We start from the raw sequence: 6,701 nt of genomic DNA on the forward strand, positions 1-6,701 counted from the left end.
CAAACTCAACTCTTTCTATCACCCTCCCCTAGCATGGCACTGGAAGCAAACACGTCATATTGCAAAAAACTGTTTTTTTCCTGTTTTGCTTTTTTAACCTACATTTTCTGTCAGTCAATCAGTCAATCAATCATAACAGTGCTGGAAGGGACCTAGACCAACCCTCTTCCTAAGTGGGAGACTTGGTACCATTTCAGACAAATGACTGCCCAGTCTCCTCTTAAAAACCCTCAGTGATGAAGCACCCACAACTTCTGGTGGCAGGTTGTTCCACTGATTAATTGCCCTCACTGTTAGGAAGTTTATCCTTAATTCCTGGTTGCTTCTCCCCTTAATTAGTTTTCATTCATTGTTTCTTCTCCTACCTTGGAAAATAAGTTAGTAACACTACATAAAAAGCTTGATTTTATTTTTTTATTAAATTGATTTTATTTCATTATTAACTTTTATTAACTCGGTATCAGAGATGACAGGAATATCTGGAGTGCTTCGAGGAAGGATCCAGTAGAAATCTCTCCACAGCCAAGCTAGAAAAGCAACATAGGAGTTTAACAGTGGTGGGAAAGGAGGAAGGCAGAGCGGTCAAAACCTAATACAGTGATACCTCGTCTTACAAACGCCTCGTCATACAAACTTTTCGAGATACAAACCCGGGGTTTAAGATTTTTTTGCCTCTTCTTATAAACTATTTTCACCTTACAAACCCACCGCCGCCACTGGGAACGGGCGCTTCGCTGGCAACGGAAGTCCAGAGGTGGGGTTTCCCAACGAGGGGAGCCTCAGTGAAATTGCAGCATCGCAAAAACAGAGGTCCGGAGGTGGGGTTTCGAGGACTTCGGTGTTTTTGTGATGCTGCGATTTCACTGAGGCTCCCTTCGCTGGGAAACTCCACCTCCAGACTTCCGTTGCCAGCGAAGCGCTCGTTTTTGCGATGCTGGGATTTCCCTGCTGGGATTCCCCTGCAGCATCGCAAAAACACAGAAGTCCGGAAGTGGGGTTTCCCATGGAGGGGAGCCTCAGGGGATTCCCAGCAGTGCAAAAACGGGCGCTTCGGCTGGCAAAAGGGGCGAATTTTGGGCTTGCATGCATTAATTGCTTTTCCATTGATTCCTATGGGAAACATTGTTTCGTCTTACAAACTTTTCACCTTAAGAACCTCATCCCGGAACCAATTAAGTTTGTAAGACAAGGTATCACTGTAATTGAAAAACGTTGGGATTTTCACAGATGAAATTATATCACAAATTATACATTCCACATTCTTATAGACATGGATAGTTAACCCACAAATAACATTTAGACTTAAATAAGACAGAAGGATGAGGTGCTTTATTGACAAGATAGGCTTTCCGTATCATTGCAATAATTGACAATAGCCTATACCCACCTACTCCAAAAGATGGTATCCACAATTTATGAAGGAACTGTTGCATGATCCACTCCAATTGACCAGGTTGTTGGTTCAGCCATCTCAACCTCAAAGGAGGAAGAGTTGGAAGGAGAAATGATGGGCCACGTAGCTTTATTTGGCCTTGGCCATTTCCACTTATTCATCCAGGCGATTCATCCAGATTCCCTCTAACCATGTGGCTGTATCCATTGCAGAGCTGTGGTCACCTGAGATCAAGCCCAGGATGGTTCATGCCCCTAGGTCTTCCTCCCCACCTCGTCTCTACCAAGTCTTCTGGGCCATGGCTACCATGAGCCTCTCCACCGGTAGACCTCTCTTGTGCCAGCAGGAGTCGATCAGGCTGCTGGACACCTTCATCAAGGAGATGGTGAGTGGACATCCAGCATCCTCCCACAACCCAGAAGACAACCAAAGGGTGCCAAGCCTAACTGCAACACTAACTGAGTTTGGGAGTTACCTTGAAGTCCTGGCTTGTTTAATTGTGGGTTATTGAATGCACCGCAGGGGCCTGAGATGTTTAAAAAAGCGACATTGAAACGGCCAAAGAAAGATGATGCAAACAATGGAAACTTTCAAGGGGAGATTGGACGTCCATTTGTCCGAAATGGTATAGGGTCTCTTACTTGAGCAGGGGGTTGGACTGGATGATCTACAGGTCCCTTCCAACTCTAATAAATAAATAATATTCTATAAACCCTAAACCAGTGATGGCAAAGTTGTTTTTCTTTGGATGCCAAAAAATCGTGAGTGCCCACACACATAATTTAATGTCTGGGGAGGGCAAAAACAGCTTCCCCTACCCCCCCCCCATCCCCAGAGACCGTAAACGGCCTGTTTCCCAACTTCTGGTGGGCCAAGTAGGCTCGTGTTTTGCCCTCCCCAGGCTCCAAAGGCTTCCCTGGAGCCAAAGGGGGGTAGAAATGCCCTCCCAGCCCCCAGGATGCCCTTTGGAAACCAAAAACGCCCTCCCAGAGCCTCTGTGCGAGCTAAAAATCAGCTGGCCGGCACACACATGCACGTTGGAGCTGAGCTAGGGCAACGGCTCGCATGCAAGCAGATATGGTTCCGCGTGCCATCCCTGCCCTAAACCTTAAACCAAGGCGTAGGTATCACCATGGTTGAGTTTGCATGGGCAGCTAGACTGAAGGGTGAACTGCTCTTTGTAGCATCTTAGCAGCGTGCGAGGTTCTGGTGGCCGTGGCTATTTACAAGGTAATAGAAGAGAATATTTGTAACTCGGGATTGAATTGGGGGGGGGTGTCCAAATGTGAACCAATTCAATTCAATTCAATTGATTAGATTTGTATGCCACCCCTCTCCGAAGACTCTGGGCGGCTCACAACAATAATAAAAACAATATAACAGTAAACAAATCTAATACTGTATTAGATATATAAGAAAAATATATAATATATAAAAATATATAACCAACTAGGGTGGGATAGGCAAAGTTGGCTCTTCTATGACTTGTGGACCTCAACTCCCAAAATTCCTGAGCCAATCATGCTAGCTCAGGAATTCTGGGAGTTGAAGTCCACAAGTCCTAGAAGAGCCAACTTTCCTACCCCTGAACTAGGGAATGTCATCAGTGCTACATAGAAAAGAATGGATTTGAGCAGGAGGAGGAGGAGGATTTGGGGGTCTTTGGTGCTCTCTGAGCTGGATATTTTTCCAGACGTTTTATCACCCAATTAGGTAACACCTTCAAGGCTACAACACTGATGATGTTGTTTAGTTGGGTCATGAAACGCCTGCACAGAAACCACCCAGCTCAGAGAGCGCCAAGGACCGCGCAGGCCGAAAGCACTCAATTGTCCCCAAGAGAAAATGATTCTTGCATCTTTGAAGGCCCTCCAACGTCTCCATCCAGCCTCTTCAGCCCACCAGAGTGGAGATGAGATGATTTACAAGGGCACATACTCTTTCTCTCCGTCCCATAACCGACAGAGGGAGGACAGCCTGTTCTTCTTTTCCTTCTTTGATGCTGTTCCAACATTTTTGCTCATCTCTCTGGAGAGCGCAACGGGCGAGATCCTCACTTGGGATCATCCGTAGCCAGAGCTGCCTCCGTTTCTTTAAAGGGCTTTCGAGTTGACCTTCTGTCTAACAAGGATTTTGGGTGTGAGGGACACATTAGCAAGGCTGAGATTTTCATTTTTCCTGGATTTGGGGATGTCGGTTTGTTTATTTTCTTTAATTTTTTTTTAAAAAAATAAAATTCTGTGCAACTATTTATTATTTATTTATTCGACTTCTTTGCCGCCCAATCCCGAAAGGGCGGCTTACAACAGTGATAAAAATACAATAAAATAGATACAAAGATAAAAGAAGTCGAACATTTCTAAACTAAAACATTGTAAAACGAAACCCCATAAAGATTTAAAACCAGTCAGCATCATACACATGCACACCATTCATAAAATTGGCCATCTGGAGCAGTGTTTCCCAACCTTGGCAACTTGAAGATATCTGGACTTCAAGTCCCAGAATTCCCCAGCCAGTTGAAGTCCAGATATCTTCAAGTTGCCAAGGTTGGGAAACACTGCCCTAGATGGTCAATTTTATGACTGGTGTGCATGTGTATGATGCTGACTGGTTTTAAAATCTTTATGGGGTTTCGTAAAATTTATGGCCTTCAAGCCTGCCGGCACCACCAGGTCTTCGTGGCCTTACGAAAGGCCAGCAGGGTGGGGGCGGTGCAGACATCGGGTGGAAGCTGGTTCCAAAGAGCCTGGGCAGCCACAGAGAAGTCCCTCCCCCATGGTCCCGCCAACCTGCATTGCTTAGTCGAGGGGACCTGGAGGAGGCCAACTCTGTGAGCTCCATTGGTCTCAGGGAGGTGAGGTCATTAGGATGAAGGTTGTGGCTTCTGCATTGCTTTAAAATGGGGTGGGGGCAGCCATGTGACCCATTTTCAGCAGGAGGAATCCAAACAAGATCTGGGGTTGTCAGAAAGAACTTGGGGTGTGTCCACTGCAGCACCGGATTCGAAAGCCGCCCATCATCACCCCAACATCCTGTTCCTTTCCTCTCCAGGGCAATTCCAGCAGCATCGGGACTCTCTACACCCCAGAAGACATCACGGTACGTACTTCTTGGACGTATGAAGGGTATCCAGGCCGTTGCAGGCGCGCGGGCATCCCTGTTGGCACGAGATTGGAATTCTGTGTGTGTGCAACAAGCAAAATCTTGTGTGAGGTTGTTGTGGTTGGCTCTGGGCCAGCTCCTGCAGCGGGGAATTTGGATGTTGATTTGGGGGAATCCTTGGGTTATCAGAGACCTGTTTTATTGCCAGCAGAGTCAGACAGTGAAGTTGACTCACAGACAGGGACAGACAGTGGGGGGGGGAGGAATCAGACTGGGAGATGGGTGCAGCCAGCCCACCAGTCAATTAGTGAGTCATCAGAATCCGAGGAGGACCCACTTGTGGATGCCCGTGTGCGCAGGCTTATGGCAAGAAGGGAGCAGTTGCGCAGGTGTTTCAAAAGATAAGGGAGCACACTTGTTCAAGGGGTAATTATGTTAATGTGTTTTGTGATAAATTACGAGCGTTGAGAAGTGTGAGATGTGGGCGTTTATCTGTTTGAGAAAGAGACTCCTCAAAGAACATTGCTACAGCTCGTATTATTCAAGGACTTCTACTGAACTTTGGACACTTCATAGTTAAAGAACTCTTGAGGATTTTTTGGCGTGGGTGGCTGTGGAGATTTACAGCCGTCTTATCTGCTCTTTTGTTTTGGCACAAGCTGCCGCATTCAAGGACTTTTTCGGGTGAGAGTAATTTGACTCCTCTTCAGAGTTTAATTTCAAGATTGCTTGATAAACTTGCTTTAACTTCTTTGTGACTGTGTGTGTGTTTGACATTCATTCCAAACTCACTGGGGGTTCATTGCCAAAGGCATAACAGAGGTCATGTGCATAAGCAAGATTTTGGCGATTTTCCCTGATATTTTTATTTCTGCACATGCGCAGATTGCTGAAATCTCACTCGGGCGAGAGCGTTTTCCCACAAGATCTCTCTTGCTGTTCATGCGCAGAAGCCAAATCTCACACACCCACAAGTCAGGGGGCACACAGCTGCACATGCATCCCAAAAATTACTACCAGAACGTAGCACCTTACCATTCCGGTAGCAGGTCATCACTGGGTGAACCTGTAGCAGCCCCCATTGGTGTGTAGCTGTTCTTTATCTAGGCTTGTCTGTTGATGGCTGATTTGTCTGTGTACCACTTTGCACTGTTTGGCTCCTTTGATTGGGAGGGGGAGGATTAGGCTATTAACCCCCCCGGGAGATGAGGCTCTGACTCCCCTACCCCACACACTTCAGCCCCAAAGCTCTTCCTGCCCTTTCACTCTTGCCACCCGATGTCTGTCTTGTAGGTTTGCTACGCCAACAACCTGGACTGCTTCTACCTGGAACTGAAGGTCATCCGGGAGGAGCAGGAGGAGCCCTCCGAGACCCTCCCCCGGCTCATCCGGCGCCTGGAGCTGCTGAGAAGGAAGCTGCAAAGGAGCGGCCAAGCCTGCGGTTGTGCCACCTACCCACCGTGCCACGATCACCCAGAAAAGCCCGCCACGGCTTTCCTAAGGAGGCTTCTGGAGATGTTTCAGTGGGGGTGTAGCACAAACGACTTCTGCCCAGGTCCGGGGCCTGGAAACACCACCCTCGCCCTCCAGACCGTCTCTTCTTCTCCCACATCTGCGGTGAAGGACCACCAGGTCTAGCTAAATGAGCCGGTGCCACCCTTGGAGGTTGCCTCCAAAGTACAGGGAGCAGGGTCTCCCCCAGGCTGGTGCCCGATCAGGGATGACCAACGAAGGCATCTTGAACCTCTCGACCATCCAGGTGAATGGAGGAAAGAGAGCCAGGAACTCTGGCCACTGTGCCCTGGCACAAGAGCTGCTGGGCATTGTGTGAAATTCCATCCCCAAATATATTTTATTCTTTACATTGTTCCCATCTTCCCTTAACAGAATCCACAATATGGGAATCTGAGCATCAGCACCTCCACCAGATTATTGTCCGGAAGGAGTTGGGCAACTTATAAATTAAATCAATAAAATTAAATTAATTGATAGTCAAACTGAAAATAAATCAGTCAAGTTGAAATAGCAAACAGAGATGAAAATCCTTTACTCAAACTTCCTCAAACCCCCAAATAAGTTACTCAGACACATATCAAAGGAGAAAGTGTGCAAACGCAATTAGAGTTAATTAATTAGGTCTCCCAATAGAATTGTATGTTCATGAGTATTGCATGTTCACACACACACACACACACCTCAAGTA

This window comes from Erythrolamprus reginae, chromosome 11, assembly GCF_031021105.1.
Source record: "Erythrolamprus reginae isolate rEryReg1 chromosome 11, rEryReg1.hap1, whole genome shotgun sequence".
Taxonomy (NCBI): Eukaryota; Metazoa; Chordata; class Lepidosauria; order Squamata; family Dipsadidae; genus Erythrolamprus; species Erythrolamprus reginae.